This window comes from Felis catus, unplaced genomic scaffold, assembly GCF_018350175.1.
Source record: "Felis catus isolate Fca126 unplaced genomic scaffold, F.catus_Fca126_mat1.0 Un_scaffold_52, whole genome shotgun sequence".
Lineage (NCBI taxonomy): Eukaryota > Metazoa > Chordata > Mammalia > Carnivora > Felidae > Felis > Felis catus.
Genome location: NW_025408539.1, coordinates 17,970 through 44,437, shown reverse-complemented (window position 1 = coordinate 44,437; position 26,468 = coordinate 17,970). Strand labels below are relative to the sequence as shown.

At 42.5% G+C, this 26,468-nt stretch overlaps 1 long non-coding RNA gene across 7 annotated transcripts in view; it reads right to left on the bottom strand.

Moving 5' to 3' along the window:
- The window catches only part of LOC123383711, a 44,600-nt gene extending 20,821 nt beyond the window's left edge, over positions 1-23,779 (bottom strand). For 4 of the 7 annotated variants that reach the window (XR_006593675.1, XR_006593677.1, XR_006593678.1 and 1 more), the window contains exon 1: positions 22,669-23,779. This is a non-coding gene — a long non-coding RNA (uncharacterized LOC123383711). Of the gene's footprint in view, positions 1-1,473; positions 1,604-6,347; positions 6,509-22,668 lie in introns of all 7 variants that reach the window. The other 3 variants (XR_006593679.1, XR_006593676.1, XR_006593681.1) reach the window with 3 other exon arrangements.
- Positions 23,780-26,468: the final 2,689 nt, after the last annotated feature.

Genomic DNA, 26,468 nt, shown 5'->3' with positions numbered 1-26,468 from the left:
CTGTCCCCATGGGGACCCAATTGCAAAGTCTGACAAGAGCACGCACATGGGTTCGAGTATCGGTGCAGAAATACTCGACGGGGAACGTGGAACATCACTATGTCATTTTCAAAGAGGAACTGCAGCGGAACGAGAGGATTCCTGAGACCTATATGAAGCTTGCCCAATATTTGTTTGGCAATGGAAACCAAACACTAATCCTGACTGGCACCTTCCTTTGTGTTCTCCACTCAGCCCATCGGGGAGACAACTGCTCTGCGGTGGGGTCAGTGCCTAGAGACTCCTGGGACCTAACCCTAGCCCTAACATAACCCTAAACATAACCCTCACCCTACACCTAACCCTAACATTAACCCAAATCCTACACTTGACCCGAACTGTCGCATGGGCCCTCAATTCAGTCCTCGAGGGAGATCACGAAACTGGAGTCGATTCGCTCCTGCTGACTTCCCTGGACCTAACACAAACCCTAGGTAAGGCTCTCTCCCCGTCGGGACCCAATTCCAAGTCTGACAACAGCATGCACACGGTTTCGAGAATCTGTACAGAAATACTCGACATGGAATGTGGAATATCACCATCTCATTTCAAAAGCGCGACTGCAGCTGCATGAGACGAATCCTGAGGCCTACCCAAAGGGTGACCCTTACATTTGTCTGGCCTTGGAACCCAAAGACTAGTCCTGATTGACACCCTCCCTTGGGGACACCACTCACCCCTTTGTTGAGATAACACCACTGTTGTGGGTTCAGTGCCTAGAGCCTCCTGAGACCTGACCCTAACCCTAATCATAACCCTAACCATAACCTTCACCCTACACCTAACCCTATCTAGTACACTAACTCTAAACCAGATTCACAGCCGCGCATGTGCCCTCAATTCAGCGCTCCATGGAATTCAAAACACTGGTGTCGCTTCGGACTTGGCGACTTCCCTATACTGAACCCTGACCCTAGCTAAGTGTCTATCCCCAGGGGGACTCATTTACAAAGTCTGACATCAGCACATACATGGGATCAAGAATCGGTGCATAAATACTAGGCATGAAACGTGGAACATCACCATGTCATATGCAAAGCACGACAGCAGCTGCACGAGAAGAATCCTGAGGCCTACCCAAAGGGTGGGCCATATGTTTGTCTGGCTTTGGTACCCAAAGATTAATGCGAACGAAAACCCTCCCTTCTGTACTGCACTCAGGCCTTCAGGAAGACAACTGCTTTGCTGTAGAGTCACTGCCTTCACTCACCTCGGACCTAACACTAACGGTGAACCGAAACATAACCCTCACCCTAAGCCTAACCGTATCTAGCACACTAACCCTATAGCAGACTCACAGCCACACATCAGCCCTCCATTGAATTCACAACAGTGGTGTTGTTTCAGCCTGGCGACAACCCTGGATGGAACCATACTCTAGCTAAGGCTCTTACCCATGGGCACCCAAAACCAAAGTCTGACAACACCACACACCTGGGGTCCAGAAGCAGTGCAGGATCATTCCAGATAGAACCTGGAACCTCAGCATGTCGTTTCTCAGGCCCGGCTGCAGCTTTCTGAAATGATTGCTGAGGCCTACACAACCAATGGCCCATACAGTTGTCTGGAAATGGAACGGAAATACTAAAAATGACCGGCATCCTCCCATGTGCCCTCAACTCAGCCCTTCAGGGAGACAACTGCACTGCTGTGGACTCAGAGCCAGGAGCATCCTGGGACCTAACCCTACCCCTAACCAGAACCCTCAACCGAAACCTAATGCTACACTTGACCCGCACCGTCACATGGGCCCTCACTTCCGCCCTCGAGGGAGATCACGAGACTTGAGTCACTTTGCATCTGGGGACATCCCTGGACCAAACCCTAACCCTAGCTAGGGCTCTCTCCCCATTGGGACCCACCAAAGTCTCGCAACACCACGTGCTTGGGGTCCAGAAGCGATGTAGGATCATTCAGCATAGAAACTGGAACATCACCAAGTCATTTCCAAGGCCTGAGTACAGGTGCACAAGAGAATTCCTGAGTCCTAACTGACGAGTGATCCATAGAATTGTATGGCCTGGGACCCAAAGACTAATCCTGAGCGGCACCCTCCCTTGTGCCCTCAACTCAGCCTTGCAGGGAGACATCTGCACTGCTGTGGGTTCAGCGCAGGGAGAATCCTGGGACCTAACCCTAACCCTAACCAGAACCCTCAAGAGAAACCTAACGGTATCTCGAACCCAAACCCATGACTCACACCATTGCAAGGACCCTCAATTCAGCCCTCGAGGGAGATCACGAGACTGGAGTTGCTTCGGCCCTGGTGTTGTCTCTGGACCGAACCTTATCCCTAGATAAGGCTCTCTCCCCATAAGGACCCAATACCAAAGTGACAACACCACGTGCCTATGGTCCAGAAGCGGTGCAGGATCACTCAGCATAGAATCTGGAACATCACCATGTCATTTCCAAGGCCCGGTGGCAGCTGTTCAAGAGTATTCCTGAGGAATATCCGAACACTGTCCCACAGACGTTGTCTGGCCTTGGAATCCAAAGACTCATCCTAAGGGCACCCTCCCTTGTGCCCTCAATTCAGCCCTTTGGGGAGTCAACTGCACTGCTGTGGCTTCAGCTCCTGGAGCCTGTTGGGACCTAACGCTAACCAGAACTCTCAACCAAAACCTAATCCTATCTCGAAAACTAACCCTACAGTGGAGCTGCACCGTCACATGGGCCCTCACTTCAGCCCTCGAGGGAGATCACAAGACTGGAGTTGCTTTGGCCCTGGCGATGTCGCCAGACCGAAACCTATCACAAGCTAAGATTCTTTCCCAATGGGGACCCCATACCAAAGTCTGGCAACACCAAGCGCCTGGGGTGCAGAAATGGTGCAGGATCACTCAACAAATAATCTGGATCATCACCATGTCGTTTCCAAAACCCGACTGCAGCTATCTGAGAGGAATCCTGACGCCTACCCAACCAGTGGCCCATAGAGATATCTGGCATAGGAACCCAAAGACTAATCCTGACCAGCACCCTCACTTGAGCCCTCAACTCAGCCCGTTGGGTAGACAACCACACTGCTGTAGGTTCAGTGCCTGGAGCCTCTTGGGACCTAACCGTAACCCTAACCCCAACCAGAACCGCCAACCAAAACCTAACCCAGTCTCGAACCCTAACCATACACTTGACCCGTACCATCACCCAGGCCCTCACTTCAGCCCTCGAGGAAGATCACGAGACGGGAGTTGCTTCAGCTCTGGTGACGTCCCTGGACCAAACCCTAACCCTAGCTAAGGCTCTCTTCCCATGGGACCGAATACCAAAATCTAACACCATGCGCCTGGGGTCCAGAAGCGGTGCAGGATCACTCCACATAGAACCTGGAACATCACCATGTCATTTCCAAGGTTGGGCTTCAGGTACTCAAAAGTATTCCTGAGGCCTAACCGACCAGTGGCCCATAGAGTTGTCTGGCCTTGGAACCCAAAGACAAACCCTGACCGGCACCCTCCCTTGTGCCCTCAACTCAGCCCTTCGGGGAGACAAGTGCACTGCTATGTGTTTAGCGCCTTGAACCTCCTGGGAACAAAATCCGAACCCTACTTCTAACCCTCATCAGAAACCTCAACTGAAACCGAGCCTAACTCGAACCCAAACCCTACAATTGCTCCGTATCGTCATATTGGCCCTCACTTCAGACCTCGAGGGAGATGACGAGACTGGTTTCGCTTGGAGCTGGAAATGTCACTGGACAGAACCCTAACCTTAGATAAGGCTCTCTCGATATTAGACCCAATAACAACGTATGACAACACCACATGCCTGGGGAACAAAAGCGGTGCAGCATAACTCCGCATAGGACATGTAATATACTATGTTCTTTTGAAGGACCGGTTGAAGATCCAGAGAGATTTCCAGAGGCCTACCCGACTAGTGGCCCATACAGTTGTCTAGCCTTGGAACTCAAAGACTAATCCTAATCGGCACCATCCATTGTTCCTTCAAATTAGACTTTCGGGGAAACAACTGCACTGCTCTGTTTCAGCGCCTAGTGTCTCCTGGAACGTAACCCTAAACCTATGCCTAAACCTAAACAGAACCCTCAACCGAATCCTAACACTATCTCAACCCTAAACCTACAGTTGAAAAGCACCATCGCATGGGTCCTCAATTCAGTCCTAGAGGGAGATCATGAAACTAGAGTCGCTTATGCCCTGGCGACGTCCCTGTAACAAACCATAACCCTACTTAAGGCTCTCTACCCATGCGGACCCAATAACAAAGTCTGACAACACCACGCCCTGGGGTCCAGAAGTGGTGCAGGATCACTCGGCTTAGAACCTGGAACATACCCATGTCATTTCCAAAACGTGGCTGCAGCTGCCCGAGAATATTCCTGAGGCCTACCAGACCACTCTCCCATACAGTTGTCTAGATTGGAACCAAAAGACTAATCGTGACAGGCAACCGACCTTGGAATCTCACCTCAGCCCTTTGGGGAGACAATTGCAATGCCGTGGGTTCAGCCCCTGCAATGTCCTAGGGCCTAATCCTAACTACTAACCCTACCCCTAACCCAAACCCAAACCTTAATCCTAGCCCTAAATCCTATCCCTAACCCAAACCATGGCACTAATATACATTAACACCATCCGCAACAATACAAACACTAAACCGAAACGCTGAACCCTAAACCCCAAATCTGAAACCAAATCCTAACTGTAACCATAAACTTAAACTCTAGACCTGAACACTAACCTCTAACCCTAATCCCCAAACCATAAATACTAAACACTAACCCTAACCAAACACTGACCCTGACCATAACCCTAAAACCTAACCACTAGCATGTAACCACGAAAACCTAACCCCTACCCCAAAACCTAAAACCTAAACTCTAAACAATAAAACCTAAATCCTAATCCCTATCCCCTGACCCTGACACTACCCTGACCGTGACCCTAACCCTGAAGCTAATGCTGATACTAACACTAACACCTAAGCCCTACCCTAACCCTAAGCTACACCCCAACCCTAGCCCCTAAACCCTAAATCTAACCTTCACCATAATCCTAACCCTTTAAATCTAACCATCTAATCTAACCCTAACCCTAACCCCGAACCGCTAACCCTAACCCCTAACCCTAACCCCATGGACAGTCCTTCATCACCAGTCATGGGCTATGAACCACCCCCCCCATCCTCCACCTCCTCTATTTGGGTAGATAAACTGAAGTGGTTAGGGATTTCTAAAGCATATTCATCTACTTCGTGAAACACTTTGTGGGAAAAATGTAGAGAGGGATGTTAGGGCTTGGCAATTCAACTGCAAAACTGCCTGAGGACTTTGTAACATATCTCAAGTTTCTCAGGACATATGTTCAACGGACTGTATCATTTCCCCGTAATGAGGTCAGCTTTAGGTTTCTCCTGTCAACAGGAAAGAAGATTTTTACACAAAGACAGATGTATCGGGCGTACTGGTGCATATTTTACAGACACAATGTTTTGAGTTCTGTGAAGGATGAGATGCACCCCTAAGTGTAGGTGACTTAGGTGTCCTGTGTGAAATGGGGCACATGCATTAAATGACATAGACCTTGTGGTCACCATGTTGAAAGCACCAGTGGAGGAGTGGGGGAAACTTGAATCACACAGGAATAGAAATTTGAGAAATTAGAGGACAGTAAGCAGAGTTTGAGGAAGTGCAGAGGGGAGGGGACTGGGTTCAGTGAGATGCAGTTGCAGCCAATTCCTGACCACAGCCTGAGCAGGGAGCATGAGTTCCACACGGAGCTACTATGTGGGATCACTCTCAGTGCACAATGCAAGGTTCCTCTCCAAAATGTCATATTTGTCAAAGTGCACCCAGGTGATCATCTAAAAAGGTTGTTGTCTCCCTGCGTTGTCTGAAGGTTCTGGATATTTATGGGTGAAAAAAATGCCCTGGATATATAGAAAATTTAACTTGGTCTTAAGGAAATGCTTGTCTGCATAAGTTCATATCCTTCAGTGAGACTAAAAGTGAAGACAGGATCTAGATCAGCTGAGTGCCTGCATTGGCCTTTAGCCTGGGTAAACCTACAATTCAGGGATGCCCAGATGCCACCCCTGCTGGATCTCTGACATAACCTGACTACGACTTTGCATCTATCTCCTTAAACTTCTCTCACAATATCCCAAGGGTTTCCCTGTGTTCCTGCTATCTCAGCCAGAATACCAATTCTCAGTGGGACCTACACAGAGCCCGAGATGGGTTATCTGTGCAAGAGGGGTAATATTTGTTTCTAAGGACATAATGAAAAGAAGACATTGAATACAGAATGCATCTGCACAATGTCTGGGAAATATCCACTCACCCTTCTCCCAGTTTCAATTAAGATATCTCCAACAAATGATCATCAAAAAAAGATGGTCACAGAAGTTCATTAAACTAAGACGGTTAACGCCTCAGCCCAGGGATTGGGGATCGCCACTTTAAAGAAGACAACGGCACACTTATTGTATTAAGATTCAGGCCCTGCCAGACAAAGAAAGAAAAAGATAATTACGAGAATGTGTATATCAGAGTTCTACATCTGAGATCTGAAGACAATCATATTCCATTACATATAGACTCGCAGATGCATCCACACTAAAGTGTTCATCTGAGGCCACAGATTAAGTACCGAAGAGGGAATGCATGTAGGAAAACATAAGACCATAGGGAAATAACCCCAAATCTCGTAAATCTCACTGCCTTATACGACAACTATTTTGAAATTTGAAGAGGACTGTGTGAGGTGACAGAGTATGGTGATTATATATCTTAAAAATGTGTCAGATCTGCCTGCATGCTTTCTCTGCTAACCCTGCGCTCTCCACTTTGTTTTTCTTAGTATCCCTTAATAGTACTTTCACTGTTCTGTCTCTGTTTCAGTGTTTGCTTCTAGGAGGACCTACTCTCACCCCCCATCGACTATACACAGTGTGGTTCCTATACACACAGGTAACAAACTAGCAGAAATTGCAGTGATGTAGGATAGTAGCAAGATCGCCCTTTTTGCAGAGGAGCCCGAGAGAGTTTTCTGGGGTGATGGTAACTTCCTATATCTAGATGCATGGGGTGCTTCTGCTCATTTATTTTAGAAACATTCACTGACTCCTGGTGCTTGGGGTCAGATAGACAGGTACCTGACCCTAGCATATGGCTGATTTCTAATGGTGGGTAAGGATCAGGGACCAGCAGTGACTGTGGGAGATGAGTGAGGAGGCCACACATGGAGTCAGATCCTCCCTCAGGATGCCATGTCTCCACGGACAGCAACCTTGTGCAGGAGGTCTCTGAGGATCACATATTTCTTGATCAGTCCTGTGAAATGCATAATCCTACTCCAGATTTCTCACTGAGGGATGGACAGGGCAGAGGCCAGCAGCTGGAGGACACCCTGATCATGGCTGGAGTGGAACCGTGGGCCTGGGAGATTGAGCCAGAGAAAGGGAAAGGCAGAAGATAGTGGCAAGGATTTTGAGAGATAAAGGGAAGAGGAGAGAAGGCAATGTTTTCTACTGACTTCACCCACATTTCTGTGTGAACAAAAGGAGATTCTTGTCTCGCAGGGAAGGGAAGAGGGCCGGCAAAAAGACAGGGTGACATTCTCAGCTCAAGTGCTCAGGATATCTGCCTTGCTCTTGAATACATATCATAGGAAGCCTGTGCATTCTGTCATAAGTGGAACTGCAGCTCATACCATTTAGTGAAAATTAAAGCGATGATGAAGACCTCATCATTAAAGTATTGCAACGAGAGTATGTGAACATACAGAGAGATACAATAGAAGCAAAAGTCCAAAGGTAAACCGATTGCAAAACTTATGGGAATATAGACTATCGGAAAAGGAGATACCTCAATGCCAGTTTTCAGACACTTGCGCAATATGTGAAAACGTGGGGAAAAAAAAAGTAGTCCTTACTTCAAAAGCAACATTAGCATTAGACACAAAGGGATCATGATGGAAGGTTTAGGGAGAAACCATATGATTTCATGGTGCTGTACCCATGGTCCTGTACCCTCAATCTCATCAAAGTATACCCTTTAACTTGAGGTTTGTTATATGTAATTATACCTCATTAAAGAGAGTTTCAAAACATAAAATAATAGAAGCAAATGTGGGAAAGTTCCTTTCCAATCCTGAAGTACATGTGTGATATGAGTCTGTCTTCCCATGTCTCAAAAATCCAAACTAATAAGACATTTAAAAAATTAATAATAGCAAAGTAAGAGGACCCTGAGCTCACCCTGTCCCATGTTTTCAACTGCATAACATCCACATCCAAGTCCATGAACCAAAGAGCAATCCAAAGACTGGCAGAACAAACTCCACACCGAAGTAGAGAGAAGCTGCATCAGAAAGGTTAGGAATGTCAGAAAGGTGGAGGCTGTCTGCCTGCAGAAGGGGCAGAAAAAGTGAGCCCCACACCAGGGAGGTCATACAGGGAAGACTAATCTCCATAACATTGGGCATTAGAACTTAGAGGGGCTGAATGCCTTTGTGTTCATATACAGGAGCTTTGGAGGTCAAATGACCCAGCACTGGGAGATCCAGGAGGATTAGTGATAGCCAGATCCCTGCGTGTGTAGAGAGGCAATGTAAACATGGCATGTTGCACAATGCTGAGGGAACAGGAGACAGATGTATTCATGCTGATTCCGGAGTGTGTTGGAGGACTTCTCCAACAACGAGGGAGCTCACAGGCACCATTCTTCTCCCCCAGCCTCCCAGAATAAGCATAGAAGCACCCACAAGAGGGTGAGGCTGCACAGACACTTGCTAACTAACCCATTAGCAGTGTGCCAGTCCCAAGGGTTCACTAGGGGACTCACCAAACCAAGCCTGCTGGTCTCAGGCCAAACATTTTTCAAACCACAAGGGCACCCTGTCTGACAAGCTGCATGCATAGCTGCCACAACATGCTGTGCACATCTGCACCTCACCCAGCTGTACATATCCAGGCACCCTCATCTGTCTCACTAAGCCACATGTCCCCAGGCACAGACATGCTCTGTGCATATCCTCAAGCCCCTAGCTTCCACCGCTGGTCCACAGCCCCCAGCCAACAAAGGACATCGGGAAATCTGGCATAGGACTTGTAGCCCTGTGAAATTTTGCTAACACTCCTGCCCTGTGCCCAAGTTATCCAGCGGGCATACCACCCCACAGCTGGCCTGCCTGGGTCCCACTAAAACCAATGAGACGAAGCACAGCCCACAACAGCATGCAATCAGTGCAGACACCTGCACTAAAAGGAAAAGTAACCCAGACACAACAGCAGGCTGTGAACAGTACCCATACGATAGCCTCCTGAAGGTCCAGGTCCTATAAACGGAGACGTGCACTGCTGAGTTCTCCAGGACCTCTTCTTCATAACGTTATTAGTTTCAAGAGCAGAAGGTACAGCTGACTTTTTTAACACAGAGAAACAGAGACAGAGAGACAGACAAAATGGACACACAGAGATGTTTTTCCACAATGAAAGACCTAGTGAAAGTCACAGCCAGAGATCTAAGCCAAAGAGATGTAGGTAACATACCTGATACAGATTTGAAAGCAATGATCGTAAGGATACTCATTAGAGTTGTGAAATGAGTAGAAGAGTGAGACCCCTGACTAGAGATAAGAAATAGTACAGTAGACATTGAGGACACAATAAAGGAGAGACACGCTTGCTGGAACTAACAAAGGGATGGAAGAAGCAGAGGAGCAAACCAGCGACCTCGAAGACTGAGTAATGGAAATGAATCACATTGAACCAAAGAGAGAGAACAGAATTCTGCAACGTGAGATGAGACTAAGGGAACTCAGTGACTACAGCAAAGATAACAATATTGATATTGTAGGAGTCGCAGAAGAAAGAGAAAAGGGGGCAGAAAATTTATTTGTGGAAACAATAGCTGAAAAATGCCCTAATTGGGGGAGGAAACAAACGTCCACATCCGGGAGGCTAGAGAATTCACATCGAAATGAAGAAAATCAGGCCAACATCCAGACATATTGTAAGCAAACTTGCAAATTACAGTGACAATAAAGAAAAACTCTTAAATGCAGCAACACAAAGAGACCTTCACTTAGAAGGGAAGACCCATAAGGCTAGCTACCAGATTTCTGAACAGATACTTGGCAAGCGAGAAGCAAGTGACATCACATATTCAAAGTGCTGAATGGAAAAATTAGCAGCCAAGAATACTCTATCCAACAAGTCTATCATTCAGAATGGAAGGAGACACAGACTTTCCCAAACAAAAACTAAAGGTGTTTGTACCACTAAACCAGTCCTGCAAGAAATATGAAGAGGGACTCTTTGAGTGGAAAGGGGAGACCAACAGTGACAGTATGGAGGTAGAAGACACAAATCAAGTAAAACATGAATATTTTTGTAAAAAATAGTTAAGGAACTCAGAGATATGGATTTGAAATATAATAACATCTACCAAAAACCTAGGGAGGAGAAAATAATGGGTTCCAAGGTAAATGACCATCAGCTTAATACAAACTGCTAAACGCAGAAGAGGTTATATACATAACCCAGCAGTAACCATATATCAGAAACCAGTCACAAATATGCTAAGAATAAAGATAAATAAATTAAAATACTTCACTAAAGAAAATAAGCAAAACATGAAAGACAGACAAGAAAGGATCGGAGAAAATCATTAGAAACCACAAGAAAACAGGTAATATAATGGCAATACATACATACATACATACATACATACATACATACATACATAGCAATCATTTCTTTGAAGGTAAATGGAATGAACGCTCCAATCTAGAGACATAGGGTGTAAGAACAGATGAAAAAAAAAAAACTAGAGTAACAATACTTGTATCAGAAAAAATACGCTTAAAGTACATAACAAGAGACAGAGGAGGACGTTATATAACAGTAAAGGGTACAGTCCAAAAGGAGATATAACAACTATAAATATATCCCACAATTAAGTGGGATTTATTCCCAAGTTGCAAGGGTGGTTCAGTATTTGCAAATCAATCAATGTGATACAATATATCAACAGGAGAAAGGACAAGAACCATATGATCGGGGCACCTGGGTGGCTCAATCCTTTAGCAGTCCGACATCAGCTCAGGTCATGACCCCATGCTTCGTGAGTTCAAGTCCCACATCGGACTCTGTGCTGAAAGCTCAGAGCCAAGAGCCTCCATCGAACTCTGTGTCTCCCACTCTCTTTCTGCCCCTTCCCTGCTCACACTCTGTCTCTCTCAAAATTAATAAACTTTAAAAGAAAAGAACCATACGGTCATTTCAATACATGAAGAAAAAGCATTTGACATACTACAACATCCATTCATGATTATAACCCCCTAAAGTAGGTTTACAGGGAACATACATCAATGCAATAAATGTTTTCTATGAAAACCCTGCAGCTATAATCAACCTTAATGGAGAAAATCTGAGAGCTTTTCCTATAAGGTCAGGGAAAACACAAGGATGTTTACTCTTACCACTTTTAATAAACATAGCATTGGAAGTCCAAGGTATAGCCAGCAGATAAATCAAACAAAACAAAACGAAACAAAACAACATAAAGTAAATTAAAGTAAAAGAAAAGAAAAGAAAAAAAGAAAAGAGAAAAGAAAAGAAAAGAAAAGAAAAGAAAAGAAAAGAAAAGAAAAGAAAAGAAAAGAAAAACTAATCCAAATCTGGAAGAAGTGAATCTTTCACACTTTGCAGATTACATGACACTATATATATGGAAAACCCTAAAGAGTCCACCCAATAACTGCTAGAAGTGATAAATGAATACAGCAATGTCACCGGATACAAAATCATTGTACAGAAATCTGTTGCATTTCTAGACAATAACGAAGCAGTAGAGAGAGAAATTAAGAAAACAGTCCCATTTACAGTTGTACACCAAATAATAAGGTATCTATGAATAAATCTATCCAAGCTGGTGAGCGACCTATACTCTGAAAATTATAAAACAGTGATGAAAGAAATACAAGATGACACAAAAAAATGGAAGGATATTCCATACTCATGGATCGGACGTACAAATTTCATGGAAATGTCTATACTTCCCACAGCAACTGACACAACTAATGCCATCGCCATCAAAATAGCAACAACATTTTTCATAGAACTAGAACGGTCCTAAAATTTGTACAGAACCACAAAAGACCCAAATCTTCAGAGTAAACAAACTTTATGTGAAGTGATAATTATGGATGGAACTATGCCTCTGGATCTTCTGCTCCAAAACACAGTAGTCAGCCTAAGCATTTGAACAAACGTTAGACATATCCCAACCAAGGATCATTCTACAAAATACATTCTACAAACGTACCCTCAAAACTTTGCAGATTATGAAAAATATGGAAAAATCTAAAAATCGCCATGGCCAAGTGAAGCCGAAGGAGACAGGATGACTGTCATGTGCCAGCTGGGATGAGTCTGGGACAGAAGAGTTTAAAACCGAAGCATTCTGAATACAAATACAAAGTTAGTTAATAGTACCATATCTCTTTGGGATATTGATTGTGATCATGTATCAACTTAGAGGACATCAATAGTCAGAAAACACTCTGATGTATGTGGAGACTCAATAATATCTTCCCAATTTTTCTGGTAACTAGAAACCCACCACGATTGAAAAGATTATTAGTAATCATGGTTTTATGTTTTCAACACCTAATATTATATGACTAGTTCTAGTCTTAGTTACTAGTGATGGCCATGTACCTATTCTTTTTGTTCTTACTATTGTGTAATTTAAATAATAGCATTCATGGTACAGAAAACTCAATGTATGATATACACTTCATAGAAACATCCACTTTCCATATTTTAAGGTAATAACATATGTAGACACCACTGTATTATGTGGTATGTAAATTAAGTGTTTTTCGGATCTGGAATGAACATGTCATTAAATGGCTTTCCATAAAGGCGGTTATCCTAGATAATGAATGATACTCAGATTTTACAGGATGTACTTCACATCATGCCTGAACAGTGTCCAAAAAAGAAAACATACGTACACACGGCCAGATGGATCATTGTGACTGGCTCACTTATTGTAAAGAACCCTTGCTTTAATATTTTCACACATATTTTTTAGCATGAATACAAGAGAATGAAATATTTTCAAATCGAAGAGATGTTCAAAGGCTGGAAGAATGATAGGGTGTTCAAGGGGTTTCAGAAGGAAAAGATGTGACCATAAAGTGGCAGTCACAGGCAAGCAGGTTTCTCTCGTCCACCTTGACAGGTTTTCATGAGGGGATGTCCATCACAGCATGTGATCTGCAAAAGGGTAAGACCCAGAAGTACCAGAGGGAAAGACACGCTTTAGGAAGAGGTGACTTGGAAAGGGTGCTTCTGTGCCTAAGTGATGGCTCAGAAACCTGGCTGGGTGTCCCTCGGTCAAAGATTTCAGGGGGCCAGCAGTAACCTAGACTCACAAAGACCTTAGTAACATACATCAATATAATTTAGAGTCACAAAAATCTTAGAGCCACAGAGTTGATCTCCATCTATGATTAGGAGATGGTCACAGATTTACAGGATATGATCATCGGGCCAGCATACTTAGGGTTATATTTTTAATAAAAAAAAAAGATGTGCAAAAATATGGGTTTGGAATGTAAAGAAAACTCACAGGACCATCATGGAGTTACTTACATTAAGGCCTCATGTCACTAACCCTAAATTCATTCCTGTAGGAATGTAACCTTTAACCAGTCAGCAATGAAATTCCTAGTCATTGCTGGAAATTTACCTGATAGACCCCTGCCATTCCCTCAAGGAGGAAATCTCGCCTAAATAAGGTATTCCATGCCACTAAATTTGTTTTAAGTTTATTTATTTTGAGAGAGGGAGAGAGAAAGAGAGCACATGCAAGGGAGGGGCAGGAATAGAGGGAGAGAGAGAAGCCCATGACCACGAGGTCATGATCTGAGCCAGGATCAAGACTTGGACACTTAACCAAGCGATCCAGACCCCGAGAATGTGGAGTTTCAAAGGTTAGCAGGCTTGGCTGGGATACAGCCCTGAGGGCACTGGTCTAATCCTTGAGAGAAGGCAGCAAACTACTTACAGGCAGATGGTATGGAAACAGTGACCTGTACATCGCCTGGTGCAAACAGTGGGGCAATTATACACTCATCATGGAGAGCATCCCTGAGAGGCAGTGTTCACAACAAGGGGACAAAGGAGGTAGGACAGAGGAGGTGTGTGGGACCATTTTCCTCCTCTTCCCCACAGCATAAACACAGAGCCATCTGCTGGAAACAATGTCATCCCCACACTGGCTACCTAAGATGCTTACACCAACCCCACATTCCTGTGCTCTGGTGAGACTGGACTTCTAGGTCAATCAGGCTTGCCTAAGTCCCAATGGAGGTGTCCCCTTCCCCAGAAGACCAGCGGAAGCTCATGACCACACCACCTCTCTTGACCAGACAGTTCTGCAGAGCTTCACTTCGAGTGGCAGTCATTTCAAGTCTCATTTAAGAAGCAGATCGGAGCTGACCTAGATAAAACTCAGCACATTCTGGCCAAAGACCATACATTGTCCATACAACTGGCCTGAAGGAAAGTGCAGCCAGAACACAAAACAATGTACGCAACACACACCACAGACACTCCCTGATGTGTCAGGCCCTGGACACTAGATGACCTCCATTTCATAAAGCCATTCATCTCACAGGCAGCTAACATAATGAGCTTTTGTAACACAGAGAAGGCAAATACTCAGCCAAAATGCCAAGACAAGAAGAATGCATCCCAAATGAAAGAACAAGATAAGGTCATGGCTAGAGACATGGAAGGAACACTTCCAAACTCATTCTATGAGGCCAGCTTGGCCTTGAGTCCAAACTGGACAAAGACCCCACCAGAAAGGAAACTACAGACCAATTTCCCTGATGAACCTGGATGCAAAAATTCTCAACACAAAGTAGCGAACCGGATCCAACAATACATACAAATAATTATTCACCACAATGAATTGGATTTATTTCTGGGATGCACCACCAATTCAATATCTGCAAATCAACTGATGTGATACATCACATTGAGAAAAGAAAGGATAACAACCATATGATCCTCTCAATAGATGCAGAAAGAGCATTTGACACAATGCAGCATCCTTTCTTGATGAAAAAAAAGCACACATGAAAGGAAGGATAGAAAGATCTTGTCTGAATATCAGTATGTCCAGATACGAAAGTCCCACAACTAATACCTTCTTCAATGAGGAAAAACTGAGAGCTTTCCCCCTAAGGTCAGGAACACGACTGGGATGTCCACTTTCACCACTGTTATTGCACAAACTGTTGGAAGTCCTAACCTCAGCAAGCAGACAACAAAAAGAAATACAAGGCGTCCAAATTGGCAAGGAGGGTCAAACTTTCCCTCTTCGCAGACATGATGCTTTCCAAGGAAATCCAAAAGACTCCATGGAAAAACTGTTAGGACTGATACTGGAATTCAGGAAAGTCTCAGGATATAAAATCAATATACAGAAGTTGACTGCATTTCTATACACCAATAATGAGTCAGCAGAGAGAAATCAAGGATTGATGTACTTTACAACTGCACTGAAAACCATCAAATACCCAGGGATAAACATAACCAAAGAGGTAAAAGATCATTACACTTAAAACAATAGAGGGGCACCTGGGTGGCTCAGTCAGTTAAGTGCCGACTTCAGTTCAGGACATGATCCCGCATTTGTGGGTCTGAGTCCCGTGATGGGCACTGTGCTGACAGCTCGGAGCCTGGAGCCTGTTTCAGAGTCTGTGTCTCCCTCTCTTTCTCTTTCTACCCCTCCCCTGCTCATGTGCTCTCTCTTTCTCTCCCTCTCTCTCTCAAAAGTAAACAAAGATAAAAAAAATAAAGGAACAAACCATACAACATCTATGAAAGAAATGGAAGAAACACAAAGAAACGGAAAAACATTCCATGCTCATGGATGAGAAGAACAAATATTATTAAAATGTCAATACTACCCAAAGCAATCGACACATTCAATGCAATCCCTATCAAAATCACACCAGCATTCCTCACAGAACTAGAACAAACAACCCTCAAATTTGTAGGGAGCCAGAAAAGACCCCAAATCGCCAAAGTCATGTTGAAAAAGAAAACAAAGCTGGAGACATTAAAATCTGGACTTTATGGTGTATTAGAAAACCGCAATCATCAAGACAGTATGGTACGGGCACAAAAACGGACACAGACATCAATGGAACGGAATGGGGAACCCATAAATGGACCCTCAAACATATGGCCGAGTAATCTTTGATAACACTGGAAAGAATACCCAATGGAAAAACAAAAGTCTCTTCAGCAAATGGTACCGGGAAAACTGGACAGTGAGAAGTTTGGACCTGGACTGTGTTCTTAAACCACACACACATACACACACACACACCTCAAAATGGATGAAAGATATAAATGTAAGAAAGGGACCATCAAAATCCTAGAGGAGAAAACAAGCAATCTACCTCCTTGATCCTGGCCACAACAACTTCTTGCTTGCCATGTCCCCAAAGCAAGGGCAATAAAAACCAAAAAGAACTATTGGGACCTCAAGATAAAAAGCTTCTGCACAGCAGAGGACACAATCAGCAAAACTGAAAGGCCACTGAACGAAATGGGAGAAGATATTTGCAGGTGACATATCAGATAAAGGCTTAGTATCCAAAATCTATAAACAATTATCACACTCAACACCCAAAAACCAAATAATCCGGTGAAGAAATGGGCAAAAGACGTGAACAGACACTTTAAGAAAGATGACATCCAGATTGGTCACACATGAAAAGATGCTCAATCTCACTTGTCATCACTGAAATACAAATCGAAACCACAATGAGATATCCCCTCACACCTGTCAGAATGGCTAAAATTAACATCTCCGAAAAAGACAGATGTTGGCAAGGATGCAGAGAAAGGGAACGCTTTTGAAATGCTGGTGGGCATGCAAAGTGGTGTAGACACTCTGGAAATAGTATGGAGATTTGTCAGAAAAACTAAAAATAGAACTACACTAGGACCCAGCAATTGCACTACTACGTATTTATCCAAAGGATACACTAACACTGAGTCGAAGTGGCACATGCACTGCAATGTTTATAGCAACATGATCAACAATAACTAAATTATGCAAAGAGCCCAAATGACCATTGACAGATGAATGGATAAAGAAGATGTGGTATATTCATACAATGGAATATTACTCCGCGGTCAAAAAGAATGAAATCTTGCTATTTGAAACAACATGGATGGAACCAGACTTGATTATGCTAAGCAAAATATGTCAGAGAAAGACACACATCATATGATTTCTCTCATCTGTCGAATTTAATACAACTGATGAACGTAGTGAAAGGAAAGCAAAAATAAGATACAAACAGAGAGGGAGTCGAACGATAAGAGACTCTGAAATACTGAGAAGAAACTCAGGGTTCCAGGAGGGTTACTGAATAGGGGTATGGGCTAAATGGGTGATGGGCATTACGGGCGCACTTGGGATGAGTATTGGGTATATTTTGTACTTGATGGATCACTAAATTCTACTGCTGAAACTGTATTCCACTATAAAGTAACTAACTTGGGCTTAAATTTAAAAAAAAGAAATATTAAAAAGAAGTAAAGAAATGTACTACCAGTCAAAAGAAAAGAATATTTAAATTGGGCTCTTTGAGAGGAAATCTAGGACTAAAAGTGTTACAGATAAGAAAGGATCAGAGAAAACATCAAGAAAGAATGGCAAAACAACTAGTAGAATGGCACTAAATATATACCTATTAATAATCACTCTAAATGTACATGGACTAAATGCTCCAATCATAAGACATTGGATAGGGCGTCAGAATGGACAAAACAAACAAACAAACAAACAAACAAAAACAACACCTATCTAGATGCTGCCTACAAAGCTTTATTTGGACTTAAGTCACCTTCAGATTTAAAGTGAGGGAATGAAGAAACATTTATTATGCCAATAATGTCAAAAGAAAGCCAGTAGCAATACTTATATCAGGCAAAATAACCTTTAAAACCGAGACTATTTTGGTACCCTTTGGGTAAATACCTAATAGTGACATTTCATGAACCCAGTATTTATAGCAGCATTATCAACAGTAGCCAAATTATAGAGAAAGCCCAAGTATCCATCAACTGATGAAGGTATAAAGAAGTTGTGGTGTGTATGTATGTATACGCATATATACATATGTACATATGTGTACGTTCATATATACAAACATATGTATATACAAAGAAATATAACTCAACTTCAAGAAGAATGAAATCTTGCCATTTGCAATGATGTGGATGGAGCTAGAATGTATTATGCTAAGTGAAATACGCCAATCAGAGAAAGACAAATATAGGATTTCACTCATGTGGAATTGAAGAAACAAAACAGATGAAAACATGGGAAGGGGGCAGGAAACGAGAAGAGTGGTAACAAACCACATGACTCTCTTAATGTTAGAGAAAAAAAAACGAAGGTTGATGGAGGGAAATGGGTCAGCGCTGGGCTAGATGTGGGATGAGTATTAAGGAGAGCACTTGTTGTGATGAGCACTGGGTATTGTATGTAAGGGATGAATCACCAAATTCTACTCCCAAATCCAAGAATGCACTGTATGTCAACTATGACTTAAATTAAAATAAATAAATAAATAAATAAATAAATAAATAAATAAATAAATACATACATAAATAAATAAATAAATAAATAAATAAATAAAGCTAAAACAAGAGATGAAGATGGACGCTATCTCATACTAAAGGGGACAATGAAACAAGAAGATCCAATGATTGTAAATTTTGATGCACCCAACATGCGATCACCAAGTATATAAAATATTTAACAACAACCATAAAGGAACTCATTTTTTATAATATAACGATAGTAGAGGACTTTAACACATCACTCACATCAATGGACAGAAGCTGTAAACAGAAAATCAACAAGGAAACAATGGCTTTGAATGACACACTGGACCAGACGGGTTTAACAGATATATTTAGAACACTCCATACTAAAATGGCAGAGTACATATTCTTTTCAAGTGCACATGGGACATTCTCCAGAATTGATCATATTCTAGGTCACATATCAGAAGAAGAACAGCAGAAGAAAGGAAGTAATAGAGATTCAGACAGAAATAAGGGATATTCAAACCAAAAAGACACTAGACAAAATCAATGAAACCAGGGGCTGGTTCTTTGAAAACAGTAATCAACATGAAATCTTCTAGGCAGACTTTTCAGTAAGAAGAGAGAAAGGACTCCAATAAATAAAATCACAAATAAGAAAGGAGAAATAACAGTCCACACCACAAAAATACAGTTAGAAGTTAATATTATGAACAACTATATGCAACAAATTGGACACTCTGAGAAAAATGGACAAATTCCTAGAAACACACAAACTACCAAACTGAAACAGGAAGATACCTAAAATCTGAAAACAGAAAGAAATCAAATCAGTAATAAAAAAAATCTCCCCCCAACACAAGAGTTCTGGGCCAGATGGTTTAACTAATGAATTCTACCATCCATTTAAGAAAGAGGTAATATGTATTCTCCTCAAATTATTACGAAAAATAAAAAAGAAGGAAAACTTATAAATTCATCTTATGAGGCCATCATTACCCTGATACCAAAACCAGATAAAGCCTCCACTAAAACCGAAAACTGGCGGGGCGCCTGTGTGGCTCGGGCTGTTTACTGTCCAACTCTTAATTTCGGATTAGGACATTATCTTGAGGTACGTGGGTTCGAGTCCCATGTTGGATCCTGCCATGACAGTGTGGGGCATGGCCAGGATTCTCTCTCTCCCTATCTCTGAGCCCCTCCCTCACTTTTATGTACTCAAAGGAAAGAAATAAACATTTAAAAAATGTTAAAAAATTTTTAAATAAAACTGCAGCCAAATAGCCTGATGACTATGTATGCAGAAATTCTTATTAAAATACCTTCAAATTAAAGTCAACAATACATTAATAGAATCATTTGCCATAATCAAGTGGGATATATTTCTGGGCTGCAAGGGTGGTTCCACATTCACAGATCAATCAACATGATGTGCCACAGTAATAAGAGAAAGGATAAGAACAATACGATGCTTTCAACAGATGCAGGAAAACTATTTGACAAAATGTCACATCCATTCATGATAAAACCCCTCAGCAAAGCACATTGAGAGTCAACCTTGCTGCACGTAATAAAGGTCATCTAGGAAAAACCCACAGCTCATCTCATCCTCAATGGGGAAAAATTGAAAAATTTTCCTCCAAGGTCAGGGACAAAACAGGGATGACCCCTCTCACCACTGTTATTCCACATAGTACGGGAAACCCTAACCACAGCACTCAGACAACAAAAAGAAATAAGAGGCATCCAAATCGGTAAGGAAGAAGTAGCACTTTTGCTATTTGGAACTGACATGATGTGTTCTATAAAAAGTATGAAAGATTCCCTTAAAAATTGCTAGAATTGATATATGAATTCCACGAGTCATAATATACAGAAATCAAGGAACATAGATGTATTGAATTTCTAACACAAATCATGAATTAACACAGAGAGAAAGTAAGGGATCAATCCCATTGACAGGCTCACAAATACCACAAGAAACCAGGAATAAACCTAACCAAAGAATTGAAAGACCTGTACTCTAAAGTCTATGAAACACTGATGAAAGAAATGGAAGAGGACACAAAGAAATGGAATACATTTCATGTTCATGGATGGGAAGCACAAAATACTGTTAAAATGTCTACACGCCTCAAAAGAATCTACACATATAATGAAATCCCTATCACACTAACAAAAACATTTGTGACAGAACAAGAACAAATGATCTCAAAATTTGTATGGAATAACAAAAGTCCCCAAACAGCCAAAACAAACTTGTAGAAGAAAAGCAAAGCTGGAGACATCACAATTCCAGACTTTAGGTTATAATACAAAGCTGTACTGATCAGAACAGTATGGTACTGACAAAACAACAACAACAAAACACAGAGGCATAGATCAATAGAAGAGAAACGCAGAAATGAACTCACACCTATATGGTCAATTAATTCTCAACAAAGCAGGAAAGAACATCCAATGGAAAAAAAGATAGTCTTGGGACACAGGGGTGGCTCAGTCAACAAAGCATGTGATTGTTAATTCAGCTCAGGTTATGATCTCAGGGCAGTGCAGAGCATGCGTGGGATTCTCTGTCTCCATTTCTCTCTGCCCCTCTTCTGCATGCTCTCTCTCAAAAACAAGTAAATAAACTTAAAAAAAAAGGCTCAACATATGGTTTTGGAAAAACTGGACAGCATCCTGCAAAACAAAACAAAAACTACAATGGACCACTTTCTTACAACATACACAAAAATAAATCCAACACGGATAAAGACCTATATGTGAAACCTGAAACCATAAAAATCCCAGAGGATAACACGAGTAGTATCTTACTTGACATTGCCTGTGCAAATGTCTTTGTAGATATATCTCTAGAGGTAAGGGAAACACAAGCAAAAATAATGAGACTTCATAAAAATTAAAACCTTCCGTCACCTAGGAAATAATCAACAAAACTAAAACACCTACAGAATGATATTTGCAAACGACATCAGATAAAGGGTTAGTGCCCAAAATATATAGTTATACAGCACCCAAACAATGAGAAATCTGATTAAAAATGGGCAGAAGACACAAATGGACATTTCCCGAAGGAAGACATATACCTGGCCAAGAGACACATGAAAAAATACTCAACAATACTGATCTTCAGGGAAATACAATTCAAAAGTACAATGAGATAACACATCACATCTGTCACAATGACCAAAATCAATGAAGGATGAAACAGCAGGTGTTGCCAAGGATGTGGGGAAAGAATAACCCTCTTGCACTGTGGGTAGGAATGCAAACTGGTGCAGCCAGTCTGGAAAACATTATGGAGATTTCTCAAAAAAAAAAATTGGAAATGGAAGTAACTTACGATCCAGCAATTTCACTACAAGGCATTTCTACAAAGAATACAAAATCTTAACAGGGATACATGCACCATGATGTTTACAGCAGCATTTTCTAAAACAGCCAAATTATAGAAACTATCCAAGCATCCATCAACTGATGAATAAATTGAGATGTGGTCTATGGAATGTAATATTATTAGGCCGTAAAAACATGAAATCTTGTCATTTGCCATGAGCTTGATGGAGCGAGAGAATGTTATCCTGGGTGAAATAACCCTTCAGACAAAGACAAATACCAGATGATTTCACTAACACATGGAAATAAAACAAAACAAAGCGGGGGGGGGGGAAGACAGTGACAAACAGACTCTAACTGGGAAACAAACTGAGGGCTTCCAGAGCAAGGTGGGGAATGGGTGAAACAGCTGCTGGGGATTAAGAAGTGCACCTGGGATAAGCACCGGATGACGTGTGGAAGGGTTGCTCTATATTTTACACCTGAAACTAATACTACACTGTATCTTTACTCACTGCAATTTAAATTAAAGATAATGTACGTTAATGACAGGTATCTACCAGGTTTTCTGTAGTTTGCAATCACTTAATTAGGTTGGAAAAATAACCATGAAACTTTTTAAAAGGCATGTACGATGTGGGGGACAGTTTGTGCCCTTACCTCGGTCACTGGTTCTAGCAGGACTCGAAAGTGGGTCCCAGCTCATTCTTCTAGGAGTTCCCAAGACGAGTATTTCATGTATTCATGTCCTAATGGAATGCAGCTCCTGTTCTTCTGAATTTCTGTCAGGGTTTCTTCCCGGAAACAAGCCTGAATCTGGAAGAAACCATCGACTGCATCGATGAGGTGATGTCGTGGGACTCCGCAATCCACAAGACCTTTAGTAAAATATGTCTTGTTCAAATACTGTCCAGGAAGGGGAGGAATGAAACACGGGAACAGCCCAGAAAATGCAAGGGCCTGTGCATCTCAGCAACCACCTTGCCCAGGGAAGCCACCCAGCGCCCACTCCTCAGCACTCAGTACAATAAGACAAATTCTCTCTGGCGACTCAGGAGATGCCAAGTTGCTACAAAGCTCCCAAGATCTCCCCTGGGGCGGGCGGCACAACCTGCTGGAAATGCAGCTCTGCTCTCTGTACTGAGGCAGCGGCAGAGGCCCTGAGTACTCTGGGAGCAATCAAAGCCCTCCCTGCTCTCAGGTGCCCTGGGTCAGAAAAGCCGATGGTGCGCCTTCTGCTGGCCATCACTGCCTGGGCAGAGGAACTCTCCTCTCCGGGTCTGTGGTGCTCGAGCTCTCTCTGTTGGCCATCATGGGAATTTTTGCAATGTGGAAGGCCCTGGTCGCTCAGCTGAGACACTGAAGGTGCCTGGGCAACTAAACCTGTTCTCCACAGTGGGAAAGGTTTTAATGACAGGGCCTGGGACACAAAGAAATCTTTTCCTTCTCCTTTCTTGTGAGTGAAGAATGAAACCGACTTTATTAACGTAATGACATCATTTGTAATGGTTTAAGCAATGTTCACAGAAAAATAGACCGCCAATTTACACTTGCTGAGCAAGTGATAATTGTGTTTACCACCAAAATACTTTGGTTAGATAAAGAATGAACACCTTTGAGAGAGATACCGGCGACAGCTATGGAATGAATCAGTCCTAGGGATACAAGGGACAGCCAATGGAATGGAGTCAATCCTGTAATAATACTGTTGCATGCTTTCACAGGATAGCTACACTTGTGCTTAAGTACAATATAATTCATAGACATATGGAATGACTACAATGTATGCCTAAAACTCATACAACAAATGTGTGAACAATATTTCAATTAAAAATAGACATCCTTTACACTATTTTTAATTTCTCCTTCTTTGCCAATAAACTATCATTCCTGGGGCCCTTGGGGGGCTTAGTCGGTTAAGTGTCGGACTTTGATGCAAGTTGTGATCTTGGAGTCCATGAGTTTGAGCCCCGCGTCAGGCTCTGTCCTGAGAGCTCAGAGCCTCGAGCCTGCCTCAGATTCGGTATCTCCCACTCTCTCCCCCCTCCCCAGCTCGGGCTCTCTCAAAAAAAAAAAAGAAAAAAGAACCATTAAAAATGAAAAATAATTCCTAATTTGGAATATGTGAAATTCCATTTATACCAGATTCTCTAACATCACCATCTTGATGTGGAGAGCTTATCTGAAAAGTCACTAATAATATCTTTGATGACACATATGTGACAAGGTCAGAATGCAACTTACAGGGAGCTACACATCAGTTGTGAATTTACAGTATGTATCCTTGGCTAATATTTCCAATGAAATGTTCTTTAGGGACAAGGATGGATGACATAATGTCCACCAGTCATATAGGTAAATATCCTATAGGACCATTATGCCTTCAATTACTAATTGCCATCTCTTCAGCATTGAAAGAAAGTTGGGACAAGAAAATGTCTTTGAATTTGATGTAAGAGAAGACTAGAGTGTTTTAGAGTGTTCACCTACCTTCTGGAATCCTCAGATTAGTTGTGGACAGGAGGATAGCAACCCACGATTGGGATGCACACCGCTAGTCCCAGAGGGAGGATATGGACCTTATTGTCAAGTTTTTTAAATCAATATCAGCAGTCCACCTCTGCCAGGTACAGACATAAGGACCTGGGGACAACATGATGCCTGATGCCTGGGTTCAGAACTTGAGGAAGACCAGCTGGTGGGGGAGGGGGGAAATCCAACAGGGCCTGGGGCAGTGAGAGAGATGGCCCCAGGACACCTCCCCACAGGGCAGACTTGGAGTATACCTGCCAAAGAGCAGCACAATCTCCCTCAAGACATCCCTCTCCATGACAGAACATGAGGCTGAGCCTCACAATTCCAGAAGAAATGAGGGATACCCATCTGTCCAATTCCAATGGCTTCTGCAGAGCTTGGACCAGGGATGTTGGAGTCTTGGGGTCATGGAACTCTGGTGCCCATGATACAAGCCCTTTCTGCCCCAGCACTCAGAGCCACCTCATACATCCCCTCTCCCCTGACGCATCTAACACCATCCACATACCTCGAGCAGGTGTCTACCTTCCTCTTTGTACTTCCTCTTTGTCACTGTTTCTCTATAACCACATCTCTCTATGTTTCTTCCTTTCAGTCTTTAGGGAGTGGTGTAACATACGGTGCTAACCTTTATTCTTATACATGTGAATATCCAATTTTCCCAGCACCAGTTATTCAAGAGACTATTCTTCTCCACTGTGTATTTTTGACTCCCTTGGCAAATACGAGTTGACTGTGCATGCATGGGTTTAGATTGGGCTCTCAGTTTCCGTTCCATTTTCTTGTGTGTGTGTGCTTATGCCAGTGACATAACAGTGACTTCTTTGTCTTAGAATGAAACTTGAAATCAAGAAGTGTGATGCCTCCTATTTTGTCCTTTCTTGCATTGGCTACTTTGGGTCTTTTTGTGGTTCCAAATACATTTGAGGGTATGTGTTTCTAATTGCATAAAAATTGCATCAGAGTCTTGATAGAGATAGCACTGAATCTCTAGAGGGCTTTGAGTAGTATGGACATTGTATCTGTATTAATTCCTCCTTCAGATGGACATGGGGTGGCTTTTCACTGACTTGTGTGTTCTGTTTCTTCCATGCAAATTGAATTTCTTCCATTTCTGCACACAGGTTTTGTAGTTTTCTGTAGAGATCTTTCACCTCCTTGGCTAAATTTATTCCAATAAATTTTATTGTTTTTGATGCTATTGTAAACATATGGCAAACTAATCTTTAACAAAGCAGGAAAGATTATCCAATGGAAAAAAGACAGTCTCTTTAACAAATGATGCTGGGAGAACTGGACAGCAACATGCAGAAGATTGAAATTAGACCACTTTCTCACACCATTCACAAAAATAAACTCAAAATGGATAAAGGATCTGAATGTGAGACAGGAAACCATCCAAACCCTAGAGGAGAAAGCAGGAAAAGACCTCTCTGACCTCAGCCGTAGCAATTTCTTACTTGACACTTCCCCAAAGGCAAGGGAATTAAAAGCAAAAATGAACTACTGGGACCTTATGAAGATAAAAAGCTTCTGCACAGCAAAGGAAACAACCAACAAAACTAAAAGGCAACCAACGGAACGGGAAAAGATATTTGCAAATGACATATCGGACAAAGGGCTAGTATCCAAAATCTATAAAGAGCTCTCCAAACTCCACACCCGAAAAACAAGTAATCCAGTGAAGAAATGGTCAGAAACCATGAATAGACACTTCTCTAAAGAATACATCCAGATGGCCAACAGGCACATGAAAAGATGCTCAACGTCGCTCCTCATCAGGGAAATACAAATCAAAACCACATTCAGATATCACCTCACGCCAGTCAGAGTGGCCAAAATGAACAAATCAGGAGACTATAGATGCTGGTGAGAATGTGGAGAAACGGGAACCCTCTTGGACTGCTGGTGGGAATGCAAATTGG